This window comes from Hemitrygon akajei, chromosome 23 (genome assembly GCF_048418815.1).
Source record: "Hemitrygon akajei chromosome 23, sHemAka1.3, whole genome shotgun sequence".
NCBI classification, from domain to species: Eukaryota; Metazoa; Chordata; class Chondrichthyes; order Myliobatiformes; family Dasyatidae; genus Hemitrygon; species Hemitrygon akajei.
Window position 1 is genome coordinate 52,507,819 of NC_133146.1, and position 13,896 is coordinate 52,521,714.

Here is a 13,896-nt window from a genome sequence, read left to right on the forward strand (position 1 = left end):
TAGCAAGGAAGCATTCATTTCGGGAAGACTAAAATACAAAAAAAAGGATGTTATGCTGAGGCTTTATAAAGCATTGATCAGACCACACTAGGGGTATTGTGAGCAGTTTTAGGTCCCTTATCTGAGAAAAGATGTGCTGGCATTGGAAAGGGTCCAGAGGAGGCTCACAAGAATGATCCCTGGAATGAAAGGGTCAACACACGAGGAGTGTTTGGTGGCTCTGTGTTAGAGTTTAGAAGAATGAGGTGGGATTTCATTGTAAACTATCGAATGTAGAAAGACCTAGTCAGAGTGGATGTGGAAAGGATGTTTCCTATCACGGGGGAGTCTAGGACCAGAGGACACAGCCTCAGGATTGAGGGATGTCCATTTAGAACAGAGATGAGAAAAAAATTCTTTGGTGACAGGGTGGGTAATCTGTGGAACTCATTGTCACAGATGGCTATGCAGGCCAGGTCATTAGATATATTTAAGATGGAGGTTGATAAGACCTTGATAAATCTGGGCATCAAAGGTTATGGGGAGAAGGCAGGAGAATGGTGTTGAGAGGAATAATAAAGCAGCCATGATGGAACAGCAGACCAGACCCAATGGGCTGAATGGTCTTATTCTACTCTATGCCTCATGGTCTTATGGATTACCCAGGAGAAGACTGCAGAACACTCTATCCCACCCCTGTAAATCTGTTTTAAGATGGGCAGGGTTTTACCTGTGATGGACTGGGCTGTATCCACTACTTTGTGTAGCTTTTTTTTCCATTCAGGGCATTGATGTTCCCATACCAGGCCGTGATGCCACCATTCAATATGCCTTCCACCATACATCTACGGAAGATTTAGATGACATGTTGGATTTGTGCACACCTCCAAAGTAGAGGCACTGCTCTACCTTCCTTGTAATGGCAGTTACAGTACATGCTGGACCCAGGATAGATCCTCAGAACTGATCACACTGAGGAATTTAAAGTTGCTGACTCTCTCCTCCTCTGATGAGGACTGGCTCGTGGACCTCTGACATCCTCCTCCTGTAGGCAACGATCAAGCTCTTTGGTCTCACTGACATTCAGTGACAAGCTGTTGTTGTGGTGCGATTCAGCCAGATTCTCAATCATCCTCCTATTGGCTGATTCATCACCACCATTGATTCGCCCAATGACAGTCATCAGCAAACTTAAATACGGCATTGAAGCTATATTTAGCCTCACAGTCATCAGTATGAAGTGAGTAGAGCAATCAAAGAACATATTAAGTAACATCAAGTTAATTGTACTTTTGCCTCCACAAAGGTTGTTTGACTTGTTGAGTTCTTCTAGCAGTTTGGTTTTTGCTTAGCAGTTTAGCAAAGAATTATATTGCTGTTTTCCCTACACTAAGTGGACATGCAATGTTTAAGGAAACTAATCTGAAAGACTTCACAATTAAATTCTGTTACCCTTTGTCTAGTGGACCAGCTGATTCCCACTGAGCTTCAGTTCACTGGGCACCAACAACCCTTCGTACCTCTTTGAAAGTTATTTTACATGATGTGGAATTTAAGAAACTCACTCCAGCAAGATTAACCAAGAACACCCATTATTCAGCACCTGCACTATGGTATTTAAATATTTCTTTCCAAGCAGGTGAGAAACTGTTTTGTAAGGCAGTCCCTAATGTGTTTATGATGCTTATATCAAAGACTGAACAATTTGTTAATAACTGGGGAAATGTCAAGAAACAAGCCATGTATATTAAAAGAAGTGTTAGTAGCAGACACAATTCTCTTTTGATTTACTGGAGAGAATCCTGAAATTTAGCCATGTTTTGGTTGGATAATACTCAAGTTAGTTGCACATCTGTCTAGACTTAACACAAATCTTAATTTTGTTGAAGTTTTCTAAGAACCAGAACAGTACCAGAGGGACATCAGGGATTGCTGTGTACTTTGCTTCAAGGAAACATGGCTATCTCTCGCCATTTCAGATGAAGAGCTGCAGCCCAGTGGCTTTATCATTCACAGTAAAAACAGATCAGATGATTCTTTTAAAGATGGAAGAGGAGGAGTATGCTTCATGATTAATTCATCATGGTGCATAGGCATTATGGTTCTGTTTCAGTCCTGCTCACCTGACCTGGACCATCTAGTGGTCAAATGTCATCCTTTTATCTGCCGAGGGAGTTTTCTGCCATCATTCTCATAGTGGTGTACATTTAGCCTCAATCCAACATCAGACAGGCACTGGAAGAGCTAAGCACCATGATCAGAGGTCAAGAAACAGTCTACCTGAATGCCCTCCCTATGGCTGTTAGGAATTTCAACCAAGCCATTGAAGAAGACTCTTAACAACTACCACCAACATATTACCTGTGGAGCCAAACTTGACCCCTGTATACCACCGTAAAGAGCCCCTACTGTGCCATCCCACACTTGCACTTTAGAAAGTCCAATCACCTGGCTGTACTTCTACTCCTGGCATATAGGCAGAGACTAAAGACGGCAGCAGCAGTGGTGCGGACAAAGAGGGTATGGCCAAGGGAGGCAGAGGAGCTTTTACAGGACTGCTTTGAGTCAGTATACTGGAAAATATTTAGGGATTCATCTCTGTATCCGAATGAATGCACCAGAGTTGACATCAACTTCATCAAGACCTGCCCGGATGAGCATGTGCCTTTGAGAACATACCAGACACCCTAAACCAAAAGCCATGAATGAACTATAACATTCATAATCTGCTGACGTCTGGATCTGTGGCACTCAAGACCAGTAATCCATAACTATAAAAGATGTCTAGGTATGACCTACAGAAGGTCACTTTAAGAGCAAAAACACAATTCTGACTGAAGTTAGAAACTGAATCGACGCATGCCAGGTTTAGCAGGGTTTGCAGGCCATTACTTCCTACGAGGTGAAACCTAACATCAGATCGGCCATAATGCATCGCTCTCAGATGAAATAAACACCTTGTATGCACGCTTTGAAAGGGAGAATAAAACTACACCTGCGCAATCCCTGCAGCTTCTGGTGACCCAGTGATCTCTGTCTCAGAGGCCTGATTCTGATTCAGAGTTAGTTCTTCCTTCAGATGGGGTCATCAATTCCCTTTAAGATTGATGTATCTTAATCTAGAAAATGCTCAGGGACTTTCAGAAAGCTTACTGGTGAGCTATTGAGAATTCTGCTGAGATTTTTCAGAAAACATTGGATAAATTCCAAGACCAACCCAGGAGTCAATTCTTGAAACCAGGGCAGGAGCAGGTGGCCTGAATGTCCCCCAGTGGTTTGTCTACCTGAAAATTGAAACCAGTTTATAACCGTAACCAACTCACTGATGCCTTTTCAGCTTTAGATCTCAGATATTGATGCCCTCATCTATATTCACATCACCAGCGGAAGTCCAAAAGGAAAATCTGATCTTTCTTTGTGACAAGCGCAACACCATTTTATAACTACAACCACAAGTAAACAAAGCATTTTTTAAAACACTTGGGAACTTAATATAGTCACAAGCAGCTAAAGTGCTTGAAATTAAATTCTGAAGCTGAATTTACACTTCCTCAGGCTACAGACAATATTGTTTCCAACTCAATATACCTCCCTTTCCAGCTTTTTCTGTATTTAATTGCTTAACTACATTAAATGGTGTTATTGATCTGTTCAATAGAATAACGACTGCAGAAATTAACACATATAGTGCATCCCAATAAGTCTGATTCCAAGTGCTATTCTCCTAATGCAGGGGGCTATGGACATGATATCAACAATAAAAAAATATTTTATTATTAAGATGCCCTTTTTGCATTGTTATCATAAGGAAGGAGGTACAGAAGCCTGAAGGCACACACTCAACGATTCTGAAACAGCTTCTTCCCCTCTGCATCCGATTCCTAGATGGACATTGAATCCATGATCTCTACTTCACTACTTTTTTAAAAAATTCTGTTTTTGCACTACTTATCTTAATTTAACTATATATAATATATATATATAACATGCATATATATATATATATATAATGTATTTCAGTTTTTTTTTCTATATTTATATTCTACACTCACCACATATTGCATTGTACTGCTGTTGCAAAGTTAACAAATTTCACAACAGTTGCCGGTGATATTAAACTTGATTCTGATTATAAACATGATACCTGATACCTAATGGCATGAATATTGATTGCTCCTTCAGGAAGATATTTTTTTCCCTTCCCATCCCCTCGTCTTTTATTCCCCACTCTGATATCTTACCTGTTCTCATCTGCTCATCATCTTCCTGTGAGTGCCCTCCTCTCACCCATTCTCCTGTGGTCCACTCTCCTCTCCTATCAGATTCCTTCTTCTCCACCCCTTTATCATCCCTGCCCACCTGGTTTCACCTTCTAGCTATCTCCCTTCCCCTCCCCCACCTTTTTATTCTGGCATCTTTCTTCCTTCCTTCCCAGTCCAGAAGAGGGTCTTGGTCAGAAACATCGACTGTTTATTTATTTCCAGAGATGCTGCCTGACCTGATGAGTTCCTCCAGCAGTATGTCTGTATTGCTTTTATTAAGATTTTAGCTTCCATATGATACTATGACAAACATCTTTAAATAACTATCCATAATCCCCTTTGTATTTAAAGAGAAGACTTGAGGTAACGTCTGAATTGCAAAAGAAGAAGGTACAAGCAACTAATGCGACTGAGTACGACATCCTCCAGACAGTTCACAAAACCACTTCTTTCACTTCTTTTATGTTTTCTTTTTGACAAACTTACTGGAGTTCTTTGTGGATATAATGAGCGCAGTGGATAGAAGGGAACAGATGGACGTTATTAACTTGGATTTTCAGAAGGCGTTCGATAAGGTGCCATATAAATGACTTATCCATAAGATAAGGATGCATAGAGTTGGGGTGATGTATTAGCATGGATTGAGGATTGGTTAACTAATAGAAAGCAGAGAGTTGGGATACATGGGTGTTACTCTGGTTGCCAATCGGTGGGGAGTGGTGTGCCACAGGGGTCAGTATTGGGCCCACAACTGTTCACAATATACATTAACGATCTGGAAGAGGGGACCGAATATAGCATATCTAAGTTTTTGCCGATGATACTAAATTGAGTGGAAAATCAAATTGTGCAGAAGATGTGGAGAGTCTGTGGAGAGATATTGATGGGTTAAGTGAGTGGGCAAGGGTCTGGCAGATGGAGTTGGTAAATGTGAGGTCATCCACTTTGGAAGGTAAAATGATTATTGTTTAAATGGTAAAAAATTGCAGCATACTGCTGTGCAGAGAGACTTGGGAGTGCTTGTGTATGAATCACAAAAGGTTGGTTTGTAGGTACAGCAGGTTATCAAGAAGGCAAGTGGAATGTTGGCCTTCATTGCTAGAGGGGTTGGATTTAGGAGCAGGGAGGTTATGCTGCAACTATACAGGGTACTGGTGAGGCCGTACCTGGAGTACTGTGTGCAGTTCAGGTCTCCTTACTTGGGGAAAGATATACTGGCTTTGGAAGCAGAGCAGAGGAGGTTCACCAGATTGATTCCAGAGATGAGGGGATTAGACTATGAGGAGAGATTGAGTCACTTGGGATTGTACTTGCTGGAATTCAGAAAAATGAGTCTTATAGAAACATATAACATTGTGAAAGGGATAGATAAGATGGAGACAGGAAAGTTGTTTCCACTGGTAGGTGAGACTAGAACTAGGGGACATAGTCTCAAGATTCAGGGATGTAGATTTAGGACAGAGATGAGGAGGAACTGCTTTTCTCAGAGAGTGGTAAATCTGTGGCATTCTCTGCCCAATGAAACAGTGGAGAGGCTACCTCAGTAAATATATTTAAGATAAGGTGGATAGATTTTTTTTAATAGTAGGGGAATTAAGGGTTACGGGGAAAAGGCAGGTAGGTGGAGATGAGTCCATGGCCAGATCAGCCATGATCTTATTGAATGGCGGGGCAGACTGAACAGGCCAGGGGGCCTACTCCTGCTCCTATTTCTTATGTTCTTTTTCTTACAAATATGGCTCTGCTGCTGTTGGATTCTGTGATTTACATTTTGGTGCTGTGTTTTCAGGCCAATTGAGCAACCTGGTGCTTTGTTGCCTCTGAGAGGATTCCATAAGACTGCGAGTGAAGTGTACGGCCTTGAGGCCAAGGAACCCGGATACCCAGGGTGCAAGCCCTTGAACGAGTCCCTCCCTCTCCTGTCCGCTTTTCCCAACCATGATTCCCCTCTACCTGCCCCTTTCCCACTCTCAATCCATATCAGAATTAGGTTTCTTATCACTCACATACTGTACGTCAGGAAATTTGTTTTGTTTGCAGCAGCAGTAGTGTAATACATAAAATTACTACAGTACTGTACAAAAGGTCTCAGGCACTCTAGTGTACACACACACACACACACACACACACACACACACACACACACACACACACACACACACACACACACACACACACACACACACACACACATATATATATATATGTGTGATGAAGACTCTTGCACAGTTCTGTACATTAAATACTTAAGAGAAACCAAGAAGAGATTTCTTTATGCTTTGGATGGTAGAATATGGGGATCACAAGATATTAATTTGATCTATTTCTTGGAAATCAAATACACGTTATGGGAAAAAGAAAATGAATGACATGTGAATTGAGTTAGATGGAGTAAGATGGGAAGAGACCAGAAGAAAGTATCAACTCTGGCATGGAACACAGAAGCTTGAATGGCCTGTTTCCACTCTGTAAATTCAATGAAACAGTATGTGACTACAAAAAGAAAAGTATGAAGTTGAATCAAGAATAATGCCTGTTCTAAAAGATAATGTCTTGATCTACAACACTCAGTAGCAGATAGAAGAATTGTATGTTTAAGTAAATATTTGGATCTATGGAATGTAATGTCATCAGAGGATGATAAATCGGTGGGATTTTATTAAACAAATAAATACTAAAAAAGTAACCCACATGACAATTTCAGAATGAGTACATAACATTAATAAGTAAAAATCCAATAGAGAATGCCATGTGAATTGAGTTGGACGGAATAATAAATGGCATAGTTTATTCTCTTAAGCATTTTTCTTACCTTACTCCATCCTACTTCAATGTCTTGTATGAAAACTTGTGCAAAGATTAGTGGAGATGGCCCAGTCCACCACGGGTAAAGCCCTCCCTACCACTGAGCACACCCATATGAAGCATTATCATAGGAAAGCAGCATTTATCATCAGGGCCCCCCTCAACACCGGACATGCTCTTTTCTCACAGCTGCCATCAGGAAGCTCAGGAACAGCTATTACCACTCAACCATCAGGCTCTTGAACCAAAGGGGATAGTTTCACTCAACTTCACTTGCCCCATTATTGTAATGGTCCCACAACCGATGGACTCTTTCAAGGACTCTTCATCTCATGTTCTCAATATTTATTGCTTATTTATTTATTGTTATTATTTCTTTCATTTTGCATTTGCACAGTTTGTTGTCTTTTGCACACTGGTGGAAGGCCTAAGTTGGTGGGGTCTTTCACTAATTCCGTTATGGTAATTATACTATGATGCATTTTGAAATTGCATCACAAGAAAATGAATGTCAGGGTTATATATGATAACATACAAGTACTTTGATAATAAATTTACTTTGAACTTTGAACTCGATTCACTGCGAACTTTCAGTACATATGATCAAATTTATTTATCTGTCTACAAAACTAATATGCATCGGTCCTTCAATGATCACTCATGTTCTGAAAAGCCAATGGATACTCGGTGTAGTTGCAGCAAACATTTTCAACAAATTCACCTGTTTTGTCGTCCCTTGAGACCACAGAGTTTGACAGATTTAAGTCTAGCACCATTAAAGACAGCTTTGAAAGATGGCAAATGTTCCAAGTTCTTCTTAATAAGCAAACATCATGTGATAGCTGGGAGATTTGCATGAGGCAGTGCCCTGCCCTTTAGCCTTAGGATCGCAATCTGTAGAAAGAGGCAATTTCAACACTCATAGTACCAGGAAATTAAAAACAGGGTCATCCATATCACACAGCCAGTTAATAGCTATCATGACAAGTGCTTGAACAAGAACATTAATGGCCTGGATGTTGATGTCATGCACTTCCTTGTGCTCAGTCCCTGTGGCCAACATGTACCAAACTTACCACACTCAAGTCAAAAAAGGCCAATTCTGATTTCCATAAGGTATTAACCACTTCTTTTTTTCTTGCAGCTTTCTTTACTTACCTGACTTGGAAGCAGCAGGAAAAAGTTTAGATTGTGGTTGCAATGTTAAAAAGATAGTTTGTGGTTAGAGATTAATAAGAACACAAGAAATAGGAGCAGGAGTAGGCCATCCAGCCCATTGAGCCTGCCCCGCCATTCAATAAGGTCATGGGTGATCTGTCCGTAAACTCAGCTCCGTCTACCTGCCTTTTCCCCATAACCCTTAATTCCCTTACTATGTAAAAACCGATATAAGTGTTTCTTAAATATATTTAGTGAGAAAGCCTCAGCTGCTTCCCTGGGCAGAGAATTCCACAGATTCACCACTCTCTGGGAAAAACAGTTTCTCCTCATCTCCGTCCTAAATCTTCTCCCCTGAATCTTGAGGCAATGTCCCAAGACTGATAAAAATGATCTCAGAAACAATCATAATAAAATTACTAAAGTGAACCCAGGTTGTAAAGTACGGTAGAAATGCAATCATTTACAGTTCAAGTTCAAAAATGCACAACGATATGAGGAACTCCAAAGCTTTCCCAATAGATGTTGTTGACAACTCCTCTTTAACTCTGACAGATTCTATTAAATATGAACCTAGCAAGTTTTCAACATTTTTATTGTTGTGTAGCCAGAAATGACCCTTACAGATTCTGGCATTAGTAAATTCTGAGATTTTGCCTTTGATACTGCAGACAAGATCACTGAAGACAGAGCACAGTGCTTTGCTTTCAACCTTTCTCAAAAATAATTATAATTAAACTTCTGCTCATCAAGAAACTTAAAATTGTTCAAAACTCCGTGCAAAAACTGACTTGATATTTATAAGGTAAATGAGGCATCATTTGTTGAAGTCTTAAAACACAGAGCATAGAAATCTACTGTATAATACAGGCCCTTCGGCCCACAATGTTGTGCCGACAATGTGACCTACTCTAGAAACTGCCTAGAATTACCTTACTGCGTAGACCTTTATTTTCTAAGCTCCATGTACCTATCTAAGAGTCTCTTAAAAGACCTTATTGTATCCGTCGCCAGCAGTGCATTCCACGCACCCACCACTCTCTGTGTGACGTCTTGTGATGAAATGAACATAATCAGGAGTTGCAAAACCAGAATGTCAGCTGAGCAAACTTTAACAACATTTCTATCAAATTTACAACTCTGTGCCCATGTCATAAATTTCTGGCATGAACTTCTGGACCTCATTTGACCCGTACTGTTCATCCCTCACAAGGGAGATATAAAATGGGAAAGTGTGGATAGAGATTGGTAGGGGCTGGTATTCATAAAATCTTTTGGGTTGAAAGAGGAATGATTGCAGTAGGGTTTCAGACTTCTCATGGGTCCCCTGCTTTACCAACACAAAATTAACACTTGCTTTACAAGGCCACTTCCATCCCCTGATGTGCAAGTCTGGTAATCAACAAGCCTTTGTGAAGGCTCTCGATCTGGAGAATGTAAGTTTCCTTGCTGTCTAATGGTTCAAAACTTCTTTCAATATCCGAGAACGTATACAGTATACAACCTGAAATTCTTACTCTTCACAAACATCCACAAAACAAGAAACCCCATAAAATGAATGAGAGGAATATTGAAGCCCCAAAGCCACCCCCATCCCTTTGCACAAGCAGCAGCAAAAGCATTGACCCCCCTCCCCCCAACTTGCATCTCTCTCTCTCTCACTCTCTCACTCCTGCAATGAGAGCGGAGACTAGCAACTCATTGTTCCAATGTTACAATCTTCCACGTAGTGGACAGTTACAAACGGAGTTCTTCACCTTTGCAATTTTACAGCTGCCGTGATTTAAAAAACAGAAGATGTTGTTCAAATACTTCAAATATTAATACTTTACTACAAATATCCACCCAGAGCTATTACAAATCCTCTCCATCTCAATGTTAATCAACACTAAAATACAAATTAATGTATTCAGTCTGAATTGTTCCTATAAGAGTTTGCTTCATTAATAGACCTCGATTCACTCATACAGGACAATTAAACCTGTAAGATATGGAAAAGCAAGGTAAATAGGTTAATAGCTTTCTTTCTGACAACATATGCTTCCTGTTCAGAATCAGAATCAGGTTTAATATCATCAGCATACGTCATGAAATTTATGACAGCAGTACAATAATAATAATGGGGGAAAATGATGAATCACAGTAAGTGTGTGTGTATATATATATATAAATAAAATAGTTATATTAAATAAGTAATGCAAAACTACAAATAATAAAGTAGTGAGGTACTTTTCATGGGTTCAATGTCCATTCAAAAATCGAAGGCAAAGTGGAAGAAGCTGAGTGTGTGCCTTCAGGCTTCTGTACCTCCTTCCTGATGGTCGCTATGAGAACAAGGCATGACCTGGGTGATGGGATCCTTAATAGTGGACGCTGCCTTTTTGAGACATCTCTCCTGGATACTGCGGAGGCTAGTGCCCATGATGCAGCTGTCTAAGTTTACAACGCGCAAAGCTTATTTCAAAGGAACAAGTTAATGGAGAGGATTGTTTCTAACCATTACAGAATTTTATATGCAGTTGATTTCTTATGACACTGTAACCTCAGAAAAGCAGATGTTGCGTTCATTACATGCTTAATGGAATGTGTACAGCTGCCAGCAGGGGGAGCTGTCTCACTGTCGACAGCTGAACAGAAGAGTTGGCTTCCAACTTCAAATCCTCGTCTTTCAACCATTTGTTCTTTATCAAGGTTCATGATTTGGATGTTTTTCAATGAGCTATTATTACTCTATGAATTAACAATTGTATCCAAACAATGGCAGCATTGGAGGCTTCACCTTAGATAAAGGCTTTACTGCACGTTTATAAAGAAAATGGTGTTTAATGGAAGCACTAATGAAATACACTGTAGCTCATTTTAGAAAACTGCAATGATTTCCTAAATTATAAAGCCTTTTGTGACTTTAATCCTGAAGACTTTTGTTAACACCACCAAATAAATTAAACCTAGAAAATTATGGTTTATTTAAAGAAATCATATTCATTTTTTTCATGACACAGAAGTCCATTTTCCTTTTGAAGTCTGTTCTAGGAAAGGTAGTTTTCCCTTTGGACCTATTTCTCCAATTGCATCTATACCTCTGTAACTTTCTCCCCCTGTTCTCTTGGCATCCTCAAGGGGCAACTTACAGTGGCGGATTACCCTACCAGCTTGTCACTGGGAAGTTGGAAGTAAGCACTGCACCTAGAGGAACCCTACTTTGTCACAGAGAGAATGTGTGAACTTCACACACACAGCACTAAAGAACCCAGCTTGCTGAGACTGTGAGACATCTCCAGTAGTTGATACATCTCACCTGAAAGGTGCCAGGTGCAATGGTGCAGCACTGGACTGTCAGTCTGGACCACTGTGCTCATCAGTGCAGAAGTGGGATTGAAGCTGTAACATCGCCCACCAACTGGGTTCAGTTTCTTGCTTCCATTCAGTGAGTCGATAAATAAAGGCCAAAGCTCGGATTGGAGATGGACCAGATAGACAATAGACAATAGGTGCAGAAGTAGACCATTCAGCCCTTCGAGCCTGCACCGCCATTTTGAGATCATGGCTGATCATCTACTAACAATACCTGGTTCCTGCCTGGTCCCCATATCCCTTGATTCCCCTATCCGTAAGATACCTATCTAGCTCCTTCTTGAAAGCATCCAGAGAATTGGCCTCCACTGCCTTCCGAGGCAGTGCATTCCAGACCCCCACAACTCTCTGGGAGAAAAAGTTTTTCCTTAACTCTGTCCTAAATGACCTACCCCTTATTCTCAAACCATGCCTTCTGGTACTGGACTCTCCCAGCATCTGGAACATATTTCCTGCCTCTATCTTGTCCAATCCCTGAATAATCTTATATGTTGCAATTAGATCCCCTCTCAATCTCCTTAATTCCAGAGTGTACAAGCCCAGTCTCTCTAACCGGATGCAGCCGGGTGCCGGGGATGGAGCTACAAGGCCTCAGGCTGCTGTTGGTGAACTACAGGAGCTCATAAACAACATAGCAGCCATGGGAATAGTATCAGTTCCTTCACTGGCTGATGCAGGATCCAGGGTCTGGGAGTGGGGAAAACATGGAGTGGGGTCAATTGGCAAATTAGAGTGCTGGCCTTTTCCCATGAGCTCAATTTAAAGCAAGTAAAAAAAAAATTAAACAGAAGTTTCCTAGTACAAGTCTCCAGGAGACTCTGAAGACCGCTGGTGTCAAATTTGATAGTCACATATTATTGACACATTCCTCTGTACCTAAACTTAAACATTATATTATCTGTTTCCAACATTAAGAAGCATTTAGATGTTCCTTTTATCCCTGTAAATGGGTACAATTTGAATCTCCAGGCCACACTAACTGAATTATATCTTTACTAGAGATGGGATCAAATCAACATTCCTCCCAGGGAAAGGAAATCAAAAGCTGAAGGCTAAAGGTGAGAAGGAAAGATTTAAAAGGGATCTGAGGGGCAACAATGCCTTTGAATGGAAAATCCTACAAAAAGTAGTGGATACAGCCCTGTCCATCACGGGTAAAGCCCTCCCCACCAGTGAGTACATCTACGCGAAACATTGTCACAGGAAAGCAGCGTCCATCATCAGGGACCCCCACCACCCAAGACATGCTCTCTTCTTGCTGCTGCCATTAGAAAGAAGGGACAGGAATCTCAGGACTCACATAACCCGGTTCAGGAGCAGTTATTACCCCTCAACCATCAGGCTCTTGAACCAAAGGGAATAACTTCACTGAACTTCACTTGTCTCATCGCTGAAGTGGTCCCACAACCTATGGACTCACTTTCAACAACTCTTCATTTCATGTTCTCGATAGTTATTACTTCTTGTTATTTTTTTTTGTATTTCCACGTTATTTTCTTTTACTTGCTGGTTGAATACCGAAATTAGTGCAGTCTTTCATTGATTCAATAAGTACATTTAATGTCAGAGAAATGTATACAATATACATCCTGAAATACTTTTTCTTCACAAACATTCACGAAAACAGAGCAGTGCCCCGAGGAATGAATGACAGTTAAATGTTAGAACCCCAAAGCTCCCCCAACTCCCCTCCCACACACAAGCAGCAGCAAAGCAACGATCCCCCCCACCAGCCAAAAGCTTCAGCACCTCCCACCGAGCACTCAAGTGTGCAGCAAAGCATCAATAAAGACACAGACTTGCAGAACCCCAAAGACTACTTGTTCACCAAGTAATTCAACATACCACAGGCTCTCTCTCCCGAATAAGGGAAAAAGAGGTGTTCTCGTTTCACAGTGAGAGGTGAGATATAACAAAACAACTCACTGATTTATGGTGTTAAGAGTCCGTTGTGTCGCTTTTTCCGAGCTCTGTGCCCAAAGAGCTCGGGTCTCTGGGCACACGGCCAGCAGCCGGCTCGCTGCTTTCCATCCTCCGTGCACTCCCACGTCAAATCAGGTGGCGGCACCAGCCTTGAATCCACCCGCCTCCAGAACCACGAAAATCCGGCAATGTGAAGGCGCACTAGTCTTGCAGGCTGCATCTTTGGTATATCAAAAAGCAGCCAGTCGTGAGGCCCCAAGAGCGGGTCCCATTTCCACAAAGAGCCAAAGTCAGCGTGTAACTCCAGGTCAAGGCGTTCAAAATAACCTTGAAAGGGAAAAAAAGAGATATCAAGGATAGAAATAGAGCTGGTTCCGAAGATGCAAGCAAAGAAGTCGCCGTTAGGCGCCATCTT